The sequence below is a fragment of the Phaseolus vulgaris genome, chromosome 5, assembly GCF_000499845.2.
Source record: "Phaseolus vulgaris cultivar G19833 chromosome 5, P. vulgaris v2.0, whole genome shotgun sequence".
Classification (NCBI taxonomy): Eukaryota; Viridiplantae; Streptophyta; class Magnoliopsida; order Fabales; family Fabaceae; genus Phaseolus; species Phaseolus vulgaris.
The window spans coordinates 26,520,864-26,546,896 of record NC_023755.2 but is presented as its reverse complement, the minus strand read 5'-3'; positions in this window follow the sequence as shown (position 1 = coordinate 26,546,896).

Below are 26,033 nucleotides of genomic sequence, written 5' to 3'. Positions count from 1 at the left end.
GAATTGTTAAGCTCTAACAAATATTTGATGACTTTCATGACTCTTTTGAATGATAGTTGTTATCATATGATCGTTGTTTTATTTTGTCTAATTGTTGTAATTTAATTCTCTTTTTCCATTGTATTGTATGGTTCAATGTTTAATTTTAAGGTTTAATTATCCTTTTAGTCCCTATATTAAGGACAAAAAATCAATTTCATCCCTCGAATTTTAAAAAGTTCAATGTCGCGTAAACTTTTTTAAAACATTCAATTTGGTCCCAACTTTTTTTAAAAAGTTCAATGTGGTCTTAACTTTTTTTAAAACAATTTAATGTGATGGTCCCAATGTTTTTTAAATGATTCAATGTGGTAAAAACACGTATAATTCAATGTACAATGGTAGAATTGCTAAGATAAATTTGTTTTAATGAGAACAATTAAACAGAGAAAACCACATTGAATCGTTTTAAAAAAAAATCGAGACAATATTAAACTTTTTAAAAAACTCAAACTTGAATGTCCTTAATATAATGACTAAAGGGATAACTAAGCCTAATATTAATTAGGCACATAATATTTTAACTCTTTTTGATAATTTTGTTTAAATATTTTACAATTATTTTTATTTCAATTTTATTTAATTTTATCAAAAATCATTTTCAACAACATTGTTTGTAACTAACAAAGTCAAATAATTCTTATTTTTTTAACTGAGTTCATCAACCATATAAAAAATAATAATGTTTTAATCACACTTGAGTTTCATGTAAAAATAAGAAATCATATTTTATTTTAAATTAATTTTAATAATAAGGAACAAATTGTAATCTTACAAATTCATTAATTAAAAAATTTATCAATCTCACTTGACAAACTTTCATAATTTTATTTTCTTTTCTTTTAACTTTTGATTTTTTTTTCATTAATTCAAACAATCTCATTTCTTATATTCTTCCCCCTCAAATTCAATGATTCGTCATTTTTCTCTCTCTCAAATTCATCTCTCAATCCAAATAAAGCATTTAGCCTATAGTCATATATCTTGACCAACAACAAATTTAACATTACATATATGTACGAAAAGAGAATATCACATCGAAGAAAATCTACCCTCCCTTTGTTTAGACGTTAAACGTTACTAAAATAGCAAAAACAAATCTTGAGAGTTACTCTAGATAATAATTTCTTGGCTCATGATGAAAATTGGGGATGACGCATTCATCACATCCTCAAAGGTCCAAATTGAAACGTGCATATATGCGGGACAATGACGCGCACTGTCTGAGTTGCTTTCGATTTTATATACTTTCGATTTTATATACTTTGGCTGTTTTAAATGTCATATAGCTCTGATTGAATTGTTGTATAATTCAAGATTAATGGTCGACTTTTCTTCATTTCAACTTTCCACTTATCTTTATCCGCATTTTATTGTGTGGTCTCCCTTTCATGTTTACTTATCGTCTTCCTCAAATAGGTACTCACTGATTTGATAAACGAAATATAACAATATAGTACAATAGAATGAAGTACATTAACTTGTTCTTCATTCTTAAAATACCACTCGTTTTTTCCCTCTTCTAAACTATTTTTATAGTGTTATTAAGTATCTTATTACAGTTTATAAAAGGAACTATATTATGAATACCACAAGTTTCGAACAAGTAGATATTATGGATTTGAAACAGATAGTTGTTCCAATGCATTCGAACGAACATAAGAGGTATATCATTTTTTCTTCTCTCATTTTTCGGTCAGTTATGGGGGTATATGTGAAAAAAATTTCTTAAAAAAAAAATCATTAAATAAAAATTAATTTATACAGATAATAAAATTTTAGTTATTATATTAACTAAATTAAATATTATTTTATAAATTAAAAAAATTATTAATATTTAAAATAGTTTTATTATTAATAAAAATTTATAAACTAATTTCTAAATTTATATCTAATTAACTACCAACTTTAAATTTAAATTTCTAAATTAATTGGTAGCTAAAAGAGATAAGTCTTCTTAAGAACTTAAGAATAAAAGGGATAACAAGTTCACCAATGAATATAATAACTCTAAATATTAGAGGGTTGGGGGGAAATAACAGAAGGGAAATACTTGAGCAAATTAATCCGAAAGGAAGGGGCAGAGATTGTGTGCTTATAGGAAACAAAGACAGAGAACGTAAATAGAGGCCAATGTAATGCAATTTGAGGTAGCACAGACATAGAATGGAGACACTATGATAAATAGAATGGTGTAGTGGGTTACTTAGTATATAAAGAAATGACGTTTTTTTAGTGCGAAAGAGGTATTGGTAAGAATCACATAACTATATTTTGTAGATATAATTAATGCTGTTAGGAGAGTTGATGAGAGGAGGTGATACAAATAACGTCTTTTACAAGGATATATTAGATTCACTACACAACCGGTGTAATATGCTCTGCTTAAAGAAAAAAAAAATATTTAAAAATTTTATCTTTGGGATTACATATAATTTTAAAGATAGAGAAACCGGTGTTATATGTCATTTCAGAGTAAAAAAAAAAGTTGAAGTTAATAAAAAGATATATTACACCAGTTATTACTCATAACCAGTGTAATATATGTTTTTACCCAATTTTTTGTTTGCGCCCTCACTCTCCATTCGCATTTTTTTTTTATCAGCAATGAATAAATTAAATTAGAGGGTTACTTCAGGGGTAACCCAACCCATATACACAATCACAAAGTTACATTCCTTGTGATATAGAGCAAAATCAATTACCCAAAAGTTCTGAAACTTTAGATGTCAAAAACCTACAACTAATTGATCCCAAACTGGTGTACACAGGTGTAAATTCTGCACCAGTTTTTCCTAATACTATTACCAACATCAGCATTAAAACAAAATAATAGCAGCTCAAAGTCTGCACTAAGAGAAAAAAAAACACAAATTGTATTTGGCTACTTAGAATTCTGTGCAGCAGAATAACCTTTGACAGCACCATTCCCCCATACCAGACCACACCAAGAATAAAGACAGCAACAATGCGTTAGTCCTTTGTGGCTATAGGATCTCCACAAGTTGTTCCTTGTATTAGTACACACCTTCCAGCACAACAATTAACCATAAGTTCCCCATCTTGTAACATTCTGTCCACGCAAACCATGGTATCCTGTTCCAACCAGAAACCAGAAAACCTTTCCTAGCTTTCAGCTAGGATATAAGTAATACAAATTGATAAAGAACAGTTATAACAATCTTAGAAATAATTCTATATTACACATCACCCATCCCTCCTACATAACCCCTCATACCCTTCCACCATTAACCTATCTTCCTTTCATCTCTATGCAAGTAGCAACTCCTTCCCTATACTCCTTCCATCTACTAGCAACTTTTAATGCACAAGATAGGGTTTAAAAGCCAATCTGAGAAAGAATAATTATAGGACTTCATTATATACCTCAACCATAACCAAGTTTTAAGTTGAGCCATATGGAATATTTCCTCCGTATCAACACTATCTTGTTTAAAGATAGTTCTGTTCCTTTGATCCCAAATGCTCCATACTATAGTTGTCCATACACCTTTCCACACAAAATTTTGTTTATAATTCATCTGCATCAAATAGAAGCTCTCAAAATGGTCTTTGAGGATTTTTTGTTGTACAAACATAATTCCAATCCATCTAAAACACCAGTTCCATACCTGTATTGCAAATTCACACTCTAGGAACAGGTGTTGAGCCGATTCAGGCCACTTCTGACACAGAGCACAAAGAGATGTATTTACCCCTACACCTCTCCTGGAAAGGTTTATCCTTGTTGGTAACCTATCCAATAAGACCCTCCATGCTGTAATTTGGACATTTGAAAATGCTCTAGACATCCAGAGATGTTCGAAAATTATACTCTTATTACATGAATCACTTTTTGTAACACATTCATATGCAGATTTAACAGAGAAGTCTTCGCCTTTCCATGTCATACAATCCTTCATCTCTCTATCTAGTTTAAATCCAGCCAAAGTTCTTGATAATTCTTCCTGTAATGCAACTTGCCATTCAAATCCAGGACGTCTCCATCTTAGATTCCAGATCCATACCGAGTCCACCCAACTACCAACTTCTTTCACTTTTAACCCCTGATCAACTGATAAAGCATATAGTCTAGGATAAATTGACTTTAAACTATTATTATTGACCCAAGAGTCCTCCCAAAATCTTATTTTATCCCCAACACCAATCTTCCACTTGATTTCTTTATGGAACCACCCCATCGAACTCTCCTCTCCACACACCTTGATGAGGTCTCTCCACCACCACGATTGGTATTTAATAGGGATAGGTGACTGATCTGTTCCACTTCCATACTTTGACTCAATTATCTCCTTCCATTTCCCTCTTTCTTCTCCTTGAATTCTCCATTTCCACTTGGCCAACAACGCTTAAAACAACGAATGTCTTTAATTCCAAGCCCACCTTCTTCTCTTGTTTTGCAGATATTTTCCTAGCTAATCCATGGAATTGTTCGCTTGTCCCTTCCCCATCCCCAGAGAAATCTTCTTTGAATACAATCAACTTTTTATATACCGATTCAGGGGCTTTGAATACAGAGAAATAAAACAAAGGGATAGCTGATAAAACCGACTTTATAAGACATACTCTTCCTGCCAAAGATAACAGTTTCCCTTTCCAGGAACTTAATTTGATCCTTATCTTGTTCACTACATGTTCCCAGAACTGGCCTTTCCTTGGGTTACCACCAATAACCATACCCAAGTATTTAAAAGGTAAAGTCATTTGAGAGTAGTTCAAAATCCTTGCATAACAATCAAAATATGTTTTTTCAATGTTTATAACTGCTAGATTAGATTTGTGAAAATTGATTTTTAATCCAGATGCAAGTTCATAACATCTAAGAATAGCTTTGAAAGCACATTTTGAACATTATCTTCACACATAGGAAGAGTGTCATCTGCAAACTGCAAAATACCCAGCTCAACCTCAAGTCTACCGACTTTCACACCTTTAAGCATATTCCTCTTCATAGCTTGCTTCACAAGTCCTGTGAGGCCCTCAGCTACAATAATAAACAGGAACGGTGCAAGTGGATCACCTTGTCTCAGCCCTCTAGTCGGTTTAAATTCCGTTGTGGGGCTCCCATTTACCAACATTGACACCGAAGCAGATTCTAAGCACCCTCTTATCCAGTTCACCCATTTGTCATGAAAACCTAGTGCACTTAGCATATCATATAGAAAGTCCCACCTGACTGAGTCATAGGCCTTTTCATAATCCACTTTCAAGCATACACCTCTCTTTCCCCTTCTCTTAAGGTCTTCTAATACTTCATTTGCTAATAGTACACTATCTAACATTCCTCTTTCCTTCAAGAAAGCAGACTGACTTTCATCAATCACCGATGGAAGAACCTTCTTTATTCTACACGCTAGCAGCTTCGCAATAATCTTGTATAATACCCCAACTAAGGCTATAGGTCTATATTGTTCAATCTTTAATGGATCCTTAACTTTAGGTACAAGAGTAATGAAAGATGCATTACAACCTTTAGGTATCCTCCCAGTAACTTGGAAGAGTCTAACAGCCTTAAAGATATCATCTTCCATCACTTCCCAATTATGTTGTATAAATTTAAAATTGAATCCATCTGGCCCCGGGCTTTTCGAGCCATCACATTGCCACACTGCTTCTTTTACTTCCTCTTTTGTAAAATCCGAGATTAAACTTACATTGTCATCTGAGGATATTGAGCGAAATTTCACTCCCCCCAGTCTGACCCCAAAATCCTTTGTAGCCGATAATCTATCCTCGAATAATTTTTTTGCTTCCATTTGCACCACTTGCGGCTCCTCCGTCCATATACCCCCCACTTCTACACTTTTAATTCCATTTCTAAGTCTCCTCCATCTAATAATCGAATGGTAATACTTTGAGTTAGAATCGCTATTCTTCATCCAATTTACTCTAGCCTTTTGGCGATACAGAGATTCTAACTTATTGTCAATCACCCTCAGTTGTCTCATAAGATTCAATCTTTCTAACCTAGTCATGTCTTCCAGCATATTGTCATCATCTTTATTGTCAAGATCCACTATGTCCTTCAAAATTCTACTCTTTGATGTTTCCAGATGCCCAAATACTTCCTTATTCCAGATTTTAAGATCAGCCTTTAGGAGTTTCAGCTTCTCTTTAAATCTTCTTATATCATCACTTTGCACATTATAGGAGTTCCATTTTTCTTTCACCAGATTCTTAAAATCACCATCCAGCAGCCACGCATCAATAGACCGAAATGGTTTAGGACCCCAATCCTTAACCACAGATTTCACCACAATAGCACAGTGATCTGATATTTCCCTTGGTTGGGTATACTGTTTACTCAATGGCCATTCTTGGAGCCATTCTTCAGATACAAGTACCCTGTCTAATATGCTTTTAGCTAATCCATTCGCTCTATACCATGTGTACTTCCTTCCAACTCTATACCATGTGTACTTCCTTCCAACTGATGGTAATTCCAACAAGAGATTATTTTCAATAAAAATATTGAAGTTTTTAATTTCATTCTCTTCATTCGCATTATTTTATGTTTTATTGTTGAAGAGTTCATTTTGCTTCTGTCAACGCCACTGCCTTTACCGCTCCCTCGTTGCTTCTCTCTTATTTCATTCTCTTCATCATGAGAGCATCCACACCAAACGAGATTCTTTCATTCATGCATCTTTGCTATTTTGTTGCCACTATTGTCGTCACTCTTACCATCGTTGTCGTCGTCACATTGCCTCCATTGTCGCCAACTTCGTACACGTTCACTCTCCAGGTTAGTTTTATTTTTAAATATTTTAAATATTTTAATTTTAATTATTATTTGGTTTGTGATTATTTATATAGATAATTAGTTTTATTATATTGCATTTGGAATATAATATATGTTTTAAATTGGGTAATTGTTATATGTTGAACGTCTTGGTATTAGGTCTGGGGGTGCTTGACCCTCGACAATGTTGAACGTTTTGGTAGTGGGTTTATGGTTTAGTTAAATCAGGTAATATATATATATATATATATATATATATATGTATATATATATCAAACTGTATTTTTAGAGGGTAGAGATATGATGGATAGTGTGTTAGTGACTAATGAAGTGAGAAGGAAGAGAAAGGGTTGTGCATTTATCAATGTTGATTTTGAGAAGGCATGTGACTAGGTAAGACGGGAATTTGTAGAGTATATGTTGGGGAGGTTCATTTTCTAGAGCAAATGGATCTCATGGGTCAAGGGTTGTTTGGAGACGTCTATGATATCAGTCGTGGCGAATGGAAGTCAATAAATAAGTTTAAACCAACAAAGATACTGAGGTAGGGCATCCACTAAAACCTTTTTTGTTCTTAATTATAGTTGAAAGGTTAAATAGGATTGACAAGCAGTTAGAAGAAACCTGTTGGAAGGGGCTAAAACAGATAAGAAAGAGGTAGAAGTAAGTATTTTTCAATAAGTATAAGCCAATTACAAATAACATTATAACTATTAAGAGCATTTTGAGATGTTTTGAACTTGCAACAGTCCTAAAGATTAACTTTCATAAGAGCAAGATTGGGGGCTTAGGATAAATGAGTACCAAAAGGAGTGTCTTTATAAAATATGGATTGAAAGATAAAATTATACCACACGAACATAAAACATAAAAGTGGTGAGAGATATGCGAATAAGGAGTATGAAATTGGCTATTAAGATAAAAAAAATGAAAGTCTATTTTCCTCCATCAATGTGTATTCCTAATTCTAAGTTACATTACTATTGTTACTTGATTTAGGATCGTTCCAACATATATATTGTGGTAAGCATAAATTATGCAATGTTTCGGAGGTAGTAGGGATAGGAGGGGTATTTTTACTTTTTGATTTTGCCTATCCAATATAGAATTGCATCTCTTATTTATTTTATTCTTTTTTATTGTTAAAAAAATCTTATTACTATTTATATTATTATTTTTATTTCGTATCATTGTATTCGAAGAACATTAGCCTTACTACAATGATTTACATCGACTCTTTGACCTCATATATATAATTTTGCAATCTGGTCGGTATAACAAAACATTGCAACAATCAGATTATAGTTCTTGTTCTGTGATATTGAGATTGGTATTGTTATAAACATATTCAGTGTGGAATGGATAATTAAAATAGTAAAAAGTAAGAAATGTTAACTTTTGTGGTAATAAGAAATGTTAATAGAAAATTACTAGATCTCGATGATGAAAGAATTACATACTTTATCTCTCTTTTTTAAAATGAAAAATAAAATTGAATGCTATTTTCAAAAACAAAATAAAATGTTTCGGTCAAAAGGTGAACAAGTTCAGTCTACTAAACTTTTCCGACCTTGTGAGTAATTTAAACTTCATTGTATAAAATGCATTATATAAAGAGAATATAACCTATCTAAAACAATTTTATACTGGTAATTTTTTTAATATATATTATTATAGAAAAATGTGTGTGTTTGATGTACTCGAATATAAAATATTACTATGTTACATTCCTGAAACAACTTTACAATTCATCATTCATAATAATAATAACATGTTATAATGTATAAAAAATAAAATCACAACTACTACGTAAAGTATTTTGTTTGTTTGTAACCAAATCATATGGTATAAAATATAAAATGCGTATCCGTATTTTGTTTGTCTTTTAAAATAGGCACGTTTCACGAAGCTGTGTTATTTTGTAATGAAATTAAATAATTGTAATCAAATTAAACAGTAATACTATTGAACGTAATTGCAAAAAGAATAATTATATTAAATGGAGCATATGATTAAAATAATTCATCTATATCTCTATTTATGCTAAGACCTTAAGTTAGATCTAACATTTCCTAATACTTTGGTATCAACACCTTCTTCTCTCATGAGAATATAGATATAATTGTACTTCTATTTTCTTGAATTTTGTAAATTAGCACTCACGATCATGTTGTACATTTTTTATGTTTATATGTTGTCCTATCATTTTTATTTTTAGGGTATATTCTTGTTTCTACACCTTAACTTTTCATACTTATATCATATGACTTGATATCTTTTGAAAAACAAGGAAATATAATTCAAATTTTTACATTTTGTGAATGCTTATAAGCTAGATTTTTTTTTGTTTTTTCCACTCTTAAGACTTGACATTTCAACTAAATTAATCGAAAGCAGGAAGGATATGGATATTAATAAGGGAGGTTACTGACATAATATTTTACATGCACTAGTGCAGAAAGGGATTCTACATCATATCCATATCTTTAAATATGTTTTGAATGACTACATAAACAAAACAAAACAAAAAAAATCTGCTAGTTTTATCTGAATTTTAGTGTTTGGGAAACACCTAGTCTTTGTTTAAGAGATTAAAACATCCTTCAAATGATCCAATTAATTTAATTATTTTTTTAATAAAAAAAATACAATAATAAGATTTTAAAATAGTGTATCCCTACAATCTACATACTACTCCGTTATAACATGATATATAATAATATCAAATCAATAAACATAATGTCTATTATTTTTAAAGTTATCTCTAAATATATAACTTATCTTAAGTAATAAGGTTCCAAAGTTTATATATTAACATCGTATAAGCTTGTAGAGAAATACTAGAACTCCTTGATATTAACATTTTCTTTCTAATTATTTGTATTTATTATTCATTAATTCACTTAGTATTTCCGCATGTATAACTTTATTTGGTATTGTGTTAAATCCTTGACAACTGAACTAAAATTCAAAAGGGTTAGAAAATTACTTACTCGAAGAGTTCACTTCAATTTTTGACCATAATGATTGTAACCAAAACAAAATATATAGAGAGAGAGGATTAAAAATATTTAATAATTATTAATTCTTTATAATCACTTTTGTTTCATATCTATATCTATTAATGTTCAAGTTGGAAAATGAGGATTCTTGGGTTCGGAAAGACAAAGGGTCAAGAGTATTCACGAAAAATTAACGTACAAAAATCTTAATGACGATGTTCATGGGATTGAAAGGGAGCTGTATGGAGATTTTTGGAAGCTGAAGGCACAATCATCTTCACAACTCACAACATGAAGGGTTATGGAAGACAAAATAGCGTCTAAAGCAAACTTGGTTAGAAGGGGTTATGCATGAATACCTTTATGTGTAGTCTGTGCGGGGAGGAATAGGAAACAACGTCCCATCTTTTCTGCACATGTAGAGTAGCTTGTCTTGTGTGGTCTAAGTGTTACGAATGGATGAGATTGACAACGACAGGTAATAGGAAGCCAAAAAACCATTTTAAAAGTTTCAGGATGAGTGGTGTCAAGGAAAGTGTTAATTAGATTTTGGGCGGCGTGTGGATAACAATTGTAGGAGAATTGCGGTCACATAGGAACAAAAGGATTTTCAAAGGAGGCAGAGTTGATCACATTGAAATTTTCACTATGGAACAAATGAAGACTTGATCTTGGATTACGTCTAAAGCGCGCAGTGTAAGTTTTTCATACTCAGATTGGTATCTTGAGCCTTTGATTTGTATGAGGTCAGTTAATATTCCTAGGAAATTGTTGTGTCTACTTGTAAGTTTTTCAGTTTTTCAGTTTTTCTTAAGAGTCTAGAAATTAGATCCTCATACAAATCTTTTGTATAAGGGTTGAGATGTCAATATACCTCTTATTTATTCATTCGTTTTTCGTCTAAAAAAAGTTTAATACACAAACTAAAATGCATTTGAAAAATATAGAAGTATTTATTAAGACTAAAAATCCTTATTTAATATTTTATTAATCGTTATACATTTCTATTATAACAATTGTTAATAGCTATGGAGATGGCTAAGAAAATATATTAAATTAAGTATAGATATTGAAAAAAATATTAAGTCCATTTTTTTTTATCTAAAATAAATACGCCCTTAAGTGTTTTTTAAAAATTTAGTTTTCAGGTTTTTTAGAAGATAAGTAACACCAAGTATGTACATAAATACACATATACATATACAAATTTTTTAATAAAAAAATAAATAGAAATATTTAATATCCCAATTTTATATAAAATATCATTTCAATCTGCCAACATTCTAAACACTGGATTAATATATGTATATGAATGAGTGAAAAAGGAGATTTTCATCACAATCATTAGTCTATTTGAAGAGATAACTTAGTCAATCGTATACTATTTTTAGTTTAATATTTTAAATTTTTCTTACAATATTGGTTAATACATCTAAACATTAACCCTGTCTTATTTTATATTATCAAACATGTTTATTACAATCATAGCAAAATTACTTTACTTGTATACTTTTTTTAACAAAACCAAATATTCCCGAATCTTGAATCAAACCTAAACTCAATTCGAAAATATGAGCATGTGCAACCTTCCTGGCCTCGGAAAAGTGAACGAAAACATGAAATGACGTTTCTCCAACAGCATTCTAGTACATTAGCTTTCAGAAAACAGTGCATGGCACATCAGAAAAGAATAAATAAATGATAGATAATAGTAACAACAGTGGATCTGAGGCAATCATTCATCATTGTTACTTTATAGAGAGAGAAATTATACATGAATGGGACATTTTATTTTGGGAGAACATTGAATCACATAAGATTATCAAAAGTCACAGCAACAACACCATCAATTCTTCTCTGAATTCTCTTAGGCTAACGAAAATGTTATGCAACTGAGGAAGAGAAAAACGGAAGGAGAAGTAGGTAAAAACTAAGAGTGTTAACTAAGAGTAATAGTAACAGTAACAGTATTTTTACAGTCTAGATCAGCATGGGGTCTGCACCAACCTGAGTGCTGCACATTTTAGGTGAATCCATCAAACAAGGACTGAGCCTAAACATGAGAATGCAAAACTCCATTTGACTAAGAGCACCATCTCCGTCCAAATCACCCTCCATTAGCATGCCCACGAGCTCGTCATCTCTCACGTCCAAACCGAGCAAGTAACAGTTGATCTTCAAGCTCTCGAAGGTGATGAGACCCTTGTTCACGTCCATGAGCAAGCGAAAACCGTTGCAGAGTTCTCCAATGAACCCTTCTGCCCCCATGCGTGCAATCATGGAGGGGAAATAGTCCTCGAAGTCCAGAAGGTAGTCAAGTTCCATCTCCTCAGGAATCTGTCGGCCAAAATCTCAAGAACAGGTTGCTGCTGTTAGTCACTGTGTGCAGAGGATAATGGTAGCTTGTCATAGAAGGGTCGTATGTTTGTTTATATACTAAAATAATCAGAAACAGCCAACAGAGATTTAGGATTCTGAATATTACCCTTTTATGTGTCTTTTTGGTATACATGCTTCTTCAAATTATGGCATTTTGTCATACAAATTCGCAGAGTCAGAAAATTTCTCAATGGTTTTATCAAAATATAATTATTAGGTATGCCTCATTTATTACCCTTATTGCTTTTTAATTTAATATTACTACATTTCATAATGAAGTTAACGACAAACACCGAAACAAGCTTGAAAAAGATTTTGAATTTCAGAAATTTATTAACACTTTTTCTTTAATTTCAAAGTCTGACAATACTTTCACAATTTCATAGACTGTGATGATAATTTATTCTATATATTTTGTATATCTCGACTTAGACAAGCAATTAGTTACACACAATAAACCAATCTAATGGTATTTACAAATTTTTTTATGAGTATTATAAAAAGGAAACAAATAGTAAAATAAATTTAGATTCTCTTAATTAGCTTACTATCTATATTTATATGTGTATATTTTTAACTTTCATCAAATTGAAGTTATGGATTGTTTCTAATTTATGAGATAAATTCAATTAATTTTATTTTCTTTAGTTTTAGCTAATGGTGATGAAAAGTTATTGAAAATTATATTTAACTTGTACATTAGTGTCTTACACTATTATTTGATACTAGATTATCAAGCTTTTAGTAATATTATTATTTATAAATTATAAGTTTGACTGACTTTTATAATATACTATAAAAAAAAAATTTAACAGCTATAAAAGAAATGTACATAGCTTGTATATTTAAATTAAACAAACTTTTATTTATAATGTTCTAATAAAAAATAAAAACATAGCTGATTCTTCTATTTTAAACATTTTTTTAAATTTTTTTTCGGTTAAGATAAAAACAGTAACCGAATTAATAATTATTGCATACTTTCCTTCCAAAAAAAATAATTAATAAGTACTTTAATAGCATAAACGAGCAAGTAACAATCCATAATGGTACACAGATAATAAATTAACTAGTTAGAATAATGTTTGTACCGTAAAGCAAATGATTTACATAACCCTATCACATCTTCAAGCCTACTTTTTCTCCAATAGTTTTACCTGAACATCTTCAAGTAGGTTTTTTTACACAAATATGATATAATGAAAACGATTTTTTTAGGTTTAGAGTTTAGGATTTAGATTATCTTAATTAGCTTACTATCTATTTATATTTATATGTGTATATTTTTAACTTTCATCAAATTGAAGTTATGGATTGTTTTTAATTTATGAGATAAATTCAAATAATTTTATTTTCTTTAGTTTTTGCTAATGGTGATGAAAAGTTATTGAAAAATATATTTAAATTGTACATTAGTGTCTTACACTATTATTTGATACTAGATTATCAAGCTTTTAGTAACATTATTATTTATAAATGATAGGTTTGACAGACTTTTATAGTATACTATAAACAAAAATTTAACACCTATAAAAAAATGTACATAGCTTATATATTTAAATTAAACAAACTTTTATTTATAATGTTCTAATAAAAAAAATAAAAACATGGCTGATTCTTCTATTTTAAACATATTTTTTATTTTTTTTCGGTTAAGATTAAAATAGTAACAGAATTAATAATTATTGCGTAATTTCCTTCCAAAAAATTAATTAATAAGTACTTTAATAGCATAAACGAGTAAGTAACAATACAAAATGTAATAAATTAACTAGTTAGAATAATGTTTGTACCGTAAAGCAAACTTTTACATAACCCTCACAAATTCAAGCCTACTTTTTCTCCAATAATTTTACCTGAACATCTTCAAATAGGATTTTTTACACAAATATGGTATAATGAAAACGAAATTTTCTTTTTCATAACTAAAGTCGTATTATTCGTGACTTCTTTATTAAGTGATTTTTCAGAAGAAAAAAAATGGTGTTAATATTGGTTAAATTTACCCATTACGGTTAACGAAAAATCCGTTCACATAAGTAGGGTTGTTAAACTAAAGGCATCAGAGAAACGCTGACACGTGGATGAGCCATTAATATGATGTGAATGTTTCTGTTGTGGAGCTTATAATTATCTCAGCTTTCATTGCACCAATTGCTTTCTTTTACACAGAGTAATTGAGACGTTCTCTTTCGTGGAAGGTGCGCAAAGCTTTTTTGGAAGCATAAAATGTGTACGCAAAATTGTACTCATTCATAACGTATACATGAGAAGAACATACATACACCTGTAGCCACTTCATGAGAAGGTTCCACGTTTGTGTTTTATTTCATGGGACCCAGCATGTGCTTCTTCAACATTCATACTTTTTTTATTTCATTAATCAGAACGCTAAATCTTTAGAGCAACAGTTTCTACTTTTATGTACAGTAATGTTACAAAGAAAAACAAAATGAGACACAGACACAGACACGTACGTTAGGGTTTTTGCTACTTACATAAATCTCACATAAATCTTCTGAATTTTTCTCTTCATTGCCAATGGATATTTGTTTAAAGCTGCTTACGATCAGGAGGACAATGGAAGACGGCTGTATGTCACGCCGTGCTAAGGAAATATTTTATTTATTTATTTTGTAACTATAATATAAATGCTTCTTTTAGCTATTTATGCAAGAATTTAAAAACGACAATGTTTTATTTTAATTATATATATATATATATATATATATATATATATATATATATAACAATAAAGCTGTTATGCTTTAGGTAGCATGTGGTAGTGACAAATTTGAGAAGGTTGGTGAATGGATGCTATGATACAACTGGTTCCAAGAAAGAGGTTAAGTGATCATTGTCAAAGATGATGAAATAATGACTTCTTTATTGTAGATTATCACAGGATCTCTTTATATTTGAACAAATGCTATAAGAGAATCTTAAAATAGTATGACACAGTAAAATCACATGAAATAAAATAAAACTCATAATATAACTTTTATCTAAGATAATAGTTAAAAAAAAACAGTGGGAGGAGTGTGAAATGAGAAAATATAAATTGTTGTAATGTGTAGTGCAAGTGGTACACATGTCGGGTTTTCTTGGGATAAGTTAATTAAGTGATTTGAACAGTGGAAAAGATTTAGCTTTTTATTTAATTGGATGAAAAAAATTGAGAGAGAAAAAGAAAAAAAATGCAAAATGGGTAGAAAACAAGATTATTTGACTAAAGTAAAATAAAATGAAACCTGAGAATAAATAAATAAATGATTATGTGTTTGTCAAAATTAGATATAAAAATAAATAATGATTTACACTGAATGACAGTTCTTATTGTTATATATATATATATATATATATATATATATATATATATATATATATATATATATATATATATATATATATATATATATAACAATAAAGCTGTTATGCTTTAGGTAGCATGTGGTAGTGACAAATTTGAGAAGGTTGGTGAATGGATGCTATGATACAACTGGTTCCAAGAAAGAGGTTAAGTGATCATTGTCAAAGATGATGAAATAATGACTTCTTTATTGTAGATTATCACAGGATCTCTTTATATTTGAACAAATGCTATAAGAGAATCTTAAAATAGTATGACACAGTAAAATCACATGAAATAAAATAAAACTCATAATATAACTTTTATCTAAGATAATAGTTAAAAAAAAACAGTGGGAGGAGTGTGAAATGAGAAAATATAAATTGTTGTAATGTGTAGTGCAAGTGGTACACATGTCGGGTTTTCTTGGGATAAGTTAATTAAGTGATTTGAACAGTGGAAAAGATTTAGCTTTTTTTTTAATTGGATGAAAAAAATTGAGAGAGAAAAAGAAAAAAAATGCAAAATGGGTAGAAAACAAGATTATTTGACTAAAGTAAAATAAAATGAAACCTGAGAATAAATAAATAAATGATTATGTGTTTGTCAAAATTAGATATAAAAATAAATAATGATTTACACTGAATGACAGTTCTTATTGTTATGAGAATAAATAAATAAATGATTATGTGTTTGTCAAAATTAGATATAAAAATAAATAATGATTTACACTGAATGACAGTTCTTATCGTTATTTTTGTTGTTGAAAATTTTAATTCCAAAATTGGATTAAACATCATGTGTAATGCTAAGAATGAGTGAAGTTATCATAAAAAAAACACATCTACACACAAGCACACATATATTACATAGCATCCAATTAAACTCGTGGGTGAGCTCTTAAACTCCTCTTAAACTTGTTCGAGTTTAAAAGTCTAGTGGTAACTCACGACTTAATTTGTGAGTAGATTTGTTGTTTGGCAGATTCAGAGTGGACTTGAGTAGACTCACGAAACTCTGTGCAAACTCATGAGTTGGAGGTCGAGTCAACAAGTTCGTCTTGTCGCATATTTTCATAGTCTCAAATTTTCGTGCCTCACCTCCACCGCACCTCACCCCCACCATGTTAGGCCTCGTCCAACTTCTTCGCGCTTCTCTACACCTCGTCGCACATGCCTTATCGTCGCAACCCCGTTCAAGTAGGCTCTACAATTGGATTGAGTTGTGTTTTTGCGGTGCGCGACTATGGATTTGAGGGATTAGGAAATTTTAATTTTAGAATTTGTTGATAGGGGCAGATTGGGGGTGTGCAACTGTGGTTTGAGGGGTTGGAAAATTTTAATTTTAGAGTTTGTTGATAGGGGAAGATTGGGAATTATCATAAAAATGATATTTAAATCCTTGGCTCAAATATTTTCTGAAATAAAATTGGGATGAAATTATTTTTTATTATTTTGAATTTAGTCAGTACAATGAAATTGTGGAATTACTGCTCAAAATGTGGAAAAGTGAGATGTAATTATGCTTTTAAAACATTTAATAGATACATTTAATATATATAGAACTAGTATATGAATATTTTTTTATTGAATTTTTACATGAAGTAAACTCTTACGAGTTTACGAGTTGGGTTTACAAATCTACAAGTCGGATTTACAAGTCGAGTTTATTGACCTTCCACGAGTCTACTTAGACTCTCGAGTCTATTTAGAATCTCGAGTCTAGTTAGAATTGTTACAAATGGAGGCCTTAAATAAGAGGGGGGTGAATTGTTTATGAAAGATTTTCGCAAATATTAAAGGTAGATTAAAAGCCAATGAGGAATCAATGAAGTAGAAATCAGTTCAGCCAATTTCAAAGCTATTTTTGTGATTCAAAAAAGTTAACCGGTTGATTTTGCGAAACAATCAGTCATTTTTATCAGCAATGTTAAAATCAAAGCAAAAACAGATTTAAAAGAGAGTAGAGATAAGAGATCAACACCAAGAGTTTATATTGGTTCACTCTTTACCAAGAGCTACATCCAGTTCTCAGAAACCTATGAGAATTCACTAAGCAATCAAACACCTTGATTACACAACATAAACCAAAGAAGCGATGTTGAACCCTTCAAACCTTTGGCAAAACACCACAAATTCCAGAACACCTTTTGAATCTGCACAACACTAGTCTTTACAGAAATATAAAAGAGAATAGAAAACACCTGGAAATGATCAAAGATCAAACCAAACTTGATACAACACAATCCTATTCCACTCTTAGAAAATATCCAAAGCTTGAAGCAATCTTGGAAAAATTGATTTGAAAGTGTTATCTTGAATCATTAACAACCAGGAGCGTATAACCACTTATTTATACTCCAAACAGTTGTTAAAAGCATTTAATGCAAGAGGAAAACAGTTTTAAATCAATTAAAATAGATCAAATCAACTTAATTAACATAATTCTATCAAGGTTTTCAAAAAATCAACTGATTGAAAACACGAAACAATCGATTGAATTGGCTTTCATAAACTTGTATTTTACTTGGCTAATGTTCTAGATCAAAGGTTCTTCCACTAATTAACAACAAACACAAATAGTTAGTACATGCATGTCACATATTCTCCTCTTCCGTTCTTCCATCCTTCACAATTGAGGTTTCACAATTGGCACCATTGCTTTTTTACATGTCGAAGCTATGTCAGACTCCTAAGATGTCCATATCAATAAGTTAATCATTTGTGCTTCTCGCTTTAGTGTTTTCATATGCATACCATAAGCCCTCCACCAAAGTTTATCCGATTGTTGTTTAACATGGTTGTCTTTTTTATTTTTGCATTTTCTGCATCCCATAGTTCATCTTTTGATTCTGCAATTAAGTATATTAGATAATCAAACCATTGGTAAAAGAGTTTGTCCAATCCATTCAAAACATGTATATTTTTTAGTGTCATGTATTTATCATGTCTTTCTCGACATTTTCCTTTTTCACTTTAATGCATACCATAAGCCCTCCACCAAAGTTTATCTGATTGTTGTTTAGCACAGTTGTTGTTTTTATTTTTGCATATTTTGCATCCCATAATTCATCTTCTGATTATGCAATTAAGTATATCAGATAATCAAACCATTAGTAAAAGAGTTTGTCCAATCCATTCAAAACATGTATATTTGTTAGTGTCATGTAGTTATCCTGTCTTTCTCGACATTTTCCTTTTTCACTTTAAAGCCTAAATTTGATGTCAGTGCTTCATTCTGCCTATATATTCTCTTCAATCATGCATGCTTTGTTGTCTAATCGATTTAGAGATTATTCTTTTGTGATGTTTATTACAAAAGTAAAACATTAACTCTAATTAAAAAAGAACACTTTTTACTAATATAATATATAACCTCTTACTTGCACGACACCAGTTACAATCTAAGCAGCCCTTTGTTTTTCCTTAATATGTTTAGCTAACTTGTCATTATTATCTTTTGTGATGCCTATGAAACATCTATCAAACTAAGATCTATATTTGTTTAATTCTAAGTAAAATCCAACTTTCATACATGCTACTCTCACATCAGCTTTTGAATCTACTCAATCATATTAATCTATTTATGCTATCTCTTGTTTTAATCTATTTATAACCACTTTGCATAGTTAAATATCAGATTTATTATTCATATAAATGCCTTTTTAGAAACAAAAGGATGCATTTATAGAAATAAAATGAACATATCTAGATAGAGACTTCAATTGGTATATAATTTTTTAGAGAAAACACTATAACATACTATGGTTGAGTTTTACTGTTCTGATAGATTAATATCATTCACCAACAAAATTTAAGGCTTGAAAATACATAAATAAAGGTGAATACACATCAACCCTAAGGTCTAGTTAGATACTTGGCTTTTAATTTTTGTCCCTTCTTTGATTCTTTTTGTGTAGTCAATTTTGAAGTTACCCTTGTTTTGGTGGTTCAACTGTGGTGGGTGGAAACTTCCTGGCCAGGGACATAACATTCCAAAACACAACGGGGGAGTTGGAAATTCAATTGTTATTCATTTTGATCTAGAACTTGGAACCAATTGCAGGTGTTATAATTGAACTTCCATATTGATTGCAAATAAACTTGGATTGTATGTTAAAAAACATTGCAGGTGTTAGGATAAATTCAATTGTTAGTCACTTTGATTTGGAACTTGAACCCAATTGCAAGTGTTATAATTGAAGTTCCATATTGATTGCAAATTTTAATTTGGATTGCTTATTAGAAAGCATTGCAGGTGTTATACTTAAAATTCTAGTTTAATTACAAATAGATAGTTGGATTGACTGTTCAAAATAAATTAAAGTGTTATAATTGAAATTTGAATTGGAGGTTAAAAAAAATTACATGTGTAGTAAATGAATTTGAGATTTTGATTGACTGGTGAAAAATATTACAAGTCTCTTGTAATGAAAATCACATATTTCAAATTGAAAATTGGATAATTAAAAAGTGGATTGTGTCTTTAAAACAATTTACAAGTAATATAATTATTACCTGGTGGTTTTATAAATTTAATTATAAATTTTAATAAATTAGTAGGTGATATTAATTTAATAATATTGTACCGACTAGTCCTCGAGCGTAGTTTGACCGCGAGTAATGATGGGCCCGCATAAGGTGGGTCCCACGAGTAGCGTAGGCCAGTGTCTCGCGAGGCACGTGAGCCAAGGTGCCGAAGAGTGGTCAGATGTCTATCACTAGGATGTACTGATGTGTCCTCGACAATATCACGATGTCGATGAGAGGTCGGACATCGGTGACTCGAACAGCAGAGCTGGACCACAAGAGGTGGATCCCAGACCACACACCAATTATCAGTTAGGGAGAAGTCTAGGTCACGAGAGTCCATGCGTGTGGTGTGGATGACGCGTTCAGGCGTAACACAAGTAAAGAGCCACTAAAAAAGATACGACCTGTAAGGGCCACGTTCTAGGGGTGAAACTGCACGCATGGCATGTGAGCCGCTAGGGCACTCCCAGGATGGGTAACCCCAGAGACCAGGTGCATGAGGTGGTACCCAGGTGGTCATCCCGTCAAAGGTTGCACTCCAGTAAGGGAGCCTCACACGCTAGATTGCCCTAAGAGTGGGTAATAGCGGCGCTAGGGCCCATCCTCAGAAAGCCTATTTTGGGTAATGGAAACAGTGGAAATCCTGGACTATATAAAGGGTAGTAACAAACCTAGTAAGGTACGCTATTCATTTGCGCCGCTTCACACACACAGTTTACACAGAGCTTTTACGCTTAACAGTTTTGGTGTTTCCTAACCCTAAGATTGACTTGAGCGTCGGAGTGGAAACGACCTCTAGGGCGCCCCTTGCCTTTGTGATTTCAGGTGTTTGATCGAAAGAAAGGCACGAACAAAGGCACATAGAATCGGGTGTGGAAGTATCGTGAGACGTACGAAGGCTCTCGAGTCAATCGGCAGGAACATTTGGCGCCCACCGTGGGGTGCAATCTAAAACACTGTCCCACTAGAAAGAACAAGAAAGATGAGGAATACGAGGCAAGGATCTGTTGCACCAAACGGGGGTGAAAGCCTCACCCTGCAATAGATTATGAAAACGATGCTTGCAGGTTCTTGAGTTGGTTGCGTTGCGAGCAACAAACGAAGAACTGTGCCGATTGAATGAGGAATTGCGCAAGGATCTGCAAAATCAGGCAGAGGAACATGAGGTGGTACATAAAGAACCTGCGAGCCACCCAAGGAATTCTCGATGCCGTTCTCACAAGCGATCATGGATGCCGTGATACCAGCCACGATCGTAGGGCCCAAAGTCACCTTCACCAGTATGGAGGACCTAGAGGCTCATCTCACAGCTTTCCGTACGCAGATGATGTTGGTTGGGGGCTCTGAGGCGGTGCGATGCAAGCTGTTCATGAGCACATTTGTGGGAACAACAATGGATTGGCTCATCAGCCTCCTTGATGGCCACGTGACGTCGTTCCCACAACTCACTAAGCTGTTTAGAGAACAGTACATCGCGAATCGGGCTCCCCCGTCCATCTCTTACGATCTTTTTGACGTAAGGAAGTATTAGGGAGAGTCCTAGAAGGAGTTCCTCAACCGTTTTGGGGCACAGGTGGTGAGGCTGAACACTAAGGATGAAACAATGACGGTGCATGCGTTTAGAAAGGGCATCGTGCCAGGACCTCTCAACGAATCACTCATCAGGAACCGCCCCAAAACTTTTGTCGAGATAAGGCGTCGTGCGGTGGCTCACATTGCGGCAGAGGGAGAAGTTAATAAGAAGCGCACGTGCATTGTTCCCACGCGCCCACGTGCACCAGGTCGACCTCAACCCCTAAGGGTACATAAGGCAACGACAGAGAAGAAGACCCCGACGAAGTAGCAGCCCTACCAACCCAGGAAGCCCCAAACCAGGGGGCGTGCAAGGGAGAATGTGCCACCAAGGCACAACTTCGTGGTAGAATTAAAGGACCTCATCGCTATCCCCAACATAACAGAGAGACTGAAGATACCCGCCAAAACCGACAAGAAGCTTGGGCCCAATAAGAACGCTTGATGTGAGACCCACCAAGCGTTCAGCCACCCCATATGCAACTGTTTGGCGCTGGGTCACCAACTAGACGAGTTGGCGAAGAACGACTTCTTGAGGGATTACTTGCAGGAAAAACCAGATGTTGCGGACGTGGCGGTGACAAGGGGCGGCCATAGGCATGAAGTCCCCGTGCACGGTGAAGTCCACACCATTTCGGTAGGTTTTTCAGGAGGAGGGTGCACCGTTTCTCAACGAAAGAGATATGCACGAGCAGTGACGTCGGTAGAAGCACAAAGGGCAGATGATGCCCTTGACATTGACCTTGTCTTCACCAAGGCCGACCTCCGAGATGCGTCCCCAAAGACAATGATCCGGTGGTGATCTCAGTGGTAACCGCTGGGAGGAAGGTGCACCATGTACTGGTAGATCAATGAAGCTCGGCGGACGTGATGTTCTGGACGAATTTCAACAAGATGCAACTGTCCCCTGACATGCTAAGGTCTTATATTGGCTGCCTGTACGGTTTCACGGGAGACCATGTGGAGGTGCGTGGGCACTTAGAGCTAAGGACCACCTTCACTGATGGTATCGCGTCCCGTACGGAGAACATCAGGTACATCGTCGTCAATGCCCCTCCGCTTATAACATAATGCTAGGTAGACCTACGTTGAACAGGCTGGGGGCAGTATCGTCGAAAAGGCACATGAAGATGAAGCTGCCTGACTTGGGGGAAAAGGTGATTATCATCAAGTCAGATCAGAAGGAGGCTGAGAGGTGTTACGAGAACAGCCTCAAAACGAAGAGAGGGGTGTTCATGGTCACTACCCATGCACCGCACGCAGGAAAGGTCGCCCCGCCCAAGATCATCCACACAGAGATCGCCTGCGAGGGGCGAGCGCAGAGAGGGGTACCCACTGTCACCACACGGGAACCAAGTGAAGAACGGGCTGTCAAAGCAGAGATCACCTGCGCAGAGATCGCCTGGGAGAGGCGACCTGAGCCGGCCGGTGATGTGAGGGAAAGAAAGATTGGAGGAAAAGTTTTCAAGCTTGGCAGCGTTCTCCACCAAACGACGTAAAATCAGATTGCCAAGGTCATAACACGACACCTGGATGCCTTCGCATGGTCCGCCTCGGACATGCCTGGCATAGACCCAGACTTCCTGTGCCACCGCCTGACCATGGACCCCAAAGTTCGACCTGTTCACCAGAGATGAAGGAAGTTTAATGAAGAGAGGCGTCAGGTCATCAGGAAAGAGACGCAGAAGCTGTTGAATGCTGGCCACATCAGGGAGATCTAATACCCGGAGTGGTTGGCGAACGTGGTCTTGGTGAAAAAGGCCAATGGGAAGTGGAAAATGTGTGTTGACTTCACGGACCTCAACAAGGCGTGCCGAAATGACTCTTACCTCTGCCAAGCATTTACGCGTTGGTAGACAACGCCTCAGGTTGCAAGATGCTCAGCTTCCTGGATGCCTTTTCTGGGTATAACCAGATTAAGATGCACCCTAGGGACGAATGCAAGCACTAGTACAAAATTCTTCAATAACGACACCCTTTAAAGACGGTTCGAAAACAATCATCGTAAAAAATGACGCGGTGGCAATCCCGTAATTTTTTTTAAAAAAAATTGCACTTTTAACGACGATTCGCGCCACAACCGTCGTTAAAAGTGGGACATAACACATACAACGACGGTTCACCCAAGAACCATCGTTAAAAGCCACATTTCCATGACGGTTCATAGAGAACCGTCGTTAAAAGCCCATCTTCACGCTGCAGCAACGTTTTACACTTAATTTCCTACTTCTTTCTCATACTCCCATTTTCACTCTTAACTTTGCCTTCTATCTCACAATCACAGCTCCATTGCCAGCACCCCGCTTGACCACGCCCTGCCAACCGTTGCCGCTGACCACCGCAGCGCCTTCGTCGTCGACCACCGCGGACCTTTGACCCGCTCGTGACCGCCGTTCTTGACCTCCTTCGCGACCGTTCGCGACCGCTTCCGCGCCTCGCGACCTAGCCGCCCACCGCCGCCGTCCGCGACACCTCTTAACCTAATCCCCGACCGCGCGACCTAGCAGCAACACCCACTGCGACCTGTGCGACCCCGTCGCGACCCGCGCAAACCCTGCTGCCCCACAGCCCACCACGGAACGCGACCTGCGATCCTCGTCGCGCCCACCGCGGAACAAGACCTGCAATCCTCGTCCCGCCCACCGCAGACCACGCGACCGCCGCACCTGCCCTCTAGGGACCAGTCGTGCCTGCCGTCCAGGGACCAGTCTCTTCCGATCCGCATCTCCGTGCCTTTGAGTTGCGTCATTGTTCCCACCGTGCCCTCCGATTGCGACCGCCGCCCCTTTTGAGATAAGTATATTTTTATCTATTATTAACTATAATTTGAAAGTGTTTGTCTTGAGTTAAGTATTGATTTTATATATCGAACAGACTGATTCTGAGTCTGAAGGTGTCCGACCTTCGACCCTTTTGATTTAACTTTCAATGATTATATATTGTTTTGAGATATTTAATGCGCACTGGTTCTGAGTCTGAAGGTATTCGACCTTCGGCAATTTGATTTATTTTTTAATGGTTATATATTGTTTTGATATATTGAACGCACTGGTTCTGAGTCCGGAGGTGTCCGACCTTCGGCAATTTTGATTTATTTATTTATGATTACATATTGAACGCATTGGTTCTGAGTCCACACTGGTTCTTAGTTTAGCAGTTCTATGGATCGAAGTTGGATTAATACACCACGAAGGGGTGGAAGAATTCATACAATTCGCAGAACATAATGTTGTTAGTTGTAAGAATGGAATAAGGATAAGGTGTCCTTGTGGCAATTGTTTAAATGGAAGGATATTGAATGTTTCCGAAATTAGAGAACATCATTGCATAAAAAACCCCCTACCTATTTTAAAAACATTATAGATAGGTACGACAATTTCATTTAACATTTATTATTACTTATACATTATATAATGTTATGTATTCTAACATGAAATCTTATTATTTTAGTGCTTACTCTGGATATAATATGTTATGTGGGAGAAGAAGTTCAAACGCTCAAAAACTCACTTGGATGTACCTTAAGGTATTTAAAGTATATTTGTTCACTCAATTTAATGTGTTTAACTCATTCATTTAATACATTTATTTTCACATGCAGTCCAACAGACAATCTGGAAATTATGAGTGCGGTTACTATGTTATGCAATGGATGTTGACTATTTCGCAAGCTGCAATTCATAAAGGTTGGGATCAGGTAATACTTTAATACAATAAACACTTTAAAATTTGGGGTTCTTTATTCATGCACTAACTAAAAAAATTTCAAATGTTACAGTTGTTCAATGACCAACACCCGTTAGATTCGGAAGCATTGGAGTATGTGAGAACAACATGGTCATAGTATTTTGTAACCATGTATAACACTTTACAATAGATAAATCATTAGAATGACAAACTTTTTCATATATTAGCAAAACTTTTTTGTATAATGTTATCATTTGTTGTATGTAATTTTTATATTTAAATTATCATTTAAAATGTGTTGATTTTCTGGATTTGAAAATTTTATGCAGGTTTTAGATTTACTAATTTTTTTTTATACCTACATATAACGACGGTTCCCATAAAAGTCCCTAATTTTTTTTTAAAAAAAATTAGAGCCACTTTTAACGACGGTTAATACAACCGTCGTTAAAACTCAGACTTATAACGACGGTTGCAGAACCGTCGTGAAAACCCCCCACTTTCTAACGACGCCTGAAATAACGACGGTTGTAGAACCGTCTTTAAAGGTTGATTTTAATCTTTGTTAATTTACTTTTTTGTACTAGTGAAGATAATCTTCATGACTGAGCTGTCTTGCGTTACACGGTCATGCCCTTCGGGCTGAAGAACGCAGGTGCCACCTACCAGAGGATGATGGACAAAGTGCTCGTGCCCATGATAGGGCGAAA